The sequence below is a fragment of the Pteropus vampyrus genome, unplaced genomic scaffold (genome assembly GCF_000151845.1).
Source record: "Pteropus vampyrus isolate Shadow unplaced genomic scaffold, Pvam_2.0 Scaffold202, whole genome shotgun sequence".
Classification (NCBI taxonomy): domain Eukaryota; kingdom Metazoa; phylum Chordata; class Mammalia; order Chiroptera; family Pteropodidae; genus Pteropus; species Pteropus vampyrus.
The window spans coordinates 1,105,490-1,106,489 of NW_011888983.1; positions in this window are offsets into that span (position 1 = coordinate 1,105,490).

Genomic DNA, 1,000 nt, shown 5'->3' on the forward strand with positions numbered 1-1,000 from the left:
CAGGGAGAGCCAGGGGAGGGAGAAGGGACAGGCCCCAGAGTGGATAGGCAGGCCTTGGAGATAAAGCTGATGTGCTGTTCCAGTCCACCAGGGGTGCCCCTTGAGTCCTGGGCTGGCATGGAGGCCTTGTTATCTGCTTTTCTCTCCTTGTGTGAACCTGTTCTGTCTGTGCCGTATTTCACCAACCTTACATGTCACCCCTGCCTAACACAACTCCCTGCCCAGGAGGGATGATTATAAATGAGTGCTGAATAACCAGGCCTCTGGGGATACTGTGACATGGAGCTTTGGAAGCCTGGCCAGGTACATGATGACTGAGAGGATATTGATTTTTATCCAGAATATCTCTTAGTGCACAGTAAAGTCTAATACTCCCAACTGGTCTGTGTAGCTTCATTTTGTATGCCCAAGTACTGGGGTAACAAGTAGCTACTATTTATTAATCATTTTCTATTCATTAAGCACTACGCTAGAAACTTTACAAACCATTATTTTAGTTTAATTCTCACAACCACTTTATGAGGTAAGCTCGGAGAGGGGTAGGTAAGTTTTCTAAGGCCACACAGCTAGAAAATTATGGCTGTATTTTTTTAATTAAAATTATTGGGGTGACATTGGTTAATAAAATCAAATAGGTTTCAAGTGTACAATGCACTAATGCATCATATGTGTATTACATCGTGTGTTCACCACCTGAAGTTAAATTTCCTTCCGTCACCAAATATTTGACCCCCTTTATCCCTTTCTACTCCACCTCTCCCCGCTCCCCTCTGGTAACACTACCCACTGTCCACGTCCACGAGTCTCTGTTTGTTTGTTATGGTTGTTTGTTGCTTTCAGTTTTATATCCCACATATGAGTGAAATCATATGCTTCTCAACTTTTTCTGTCCGACTTATTTTGTTTAGCATGATAATCTCCAGATTATCATGGCTATATTCTTAAGGTGGTTCTCCCAAGGAGAGAACCCTTTTGAAGTAGCTGTGGGGCAACATATTCG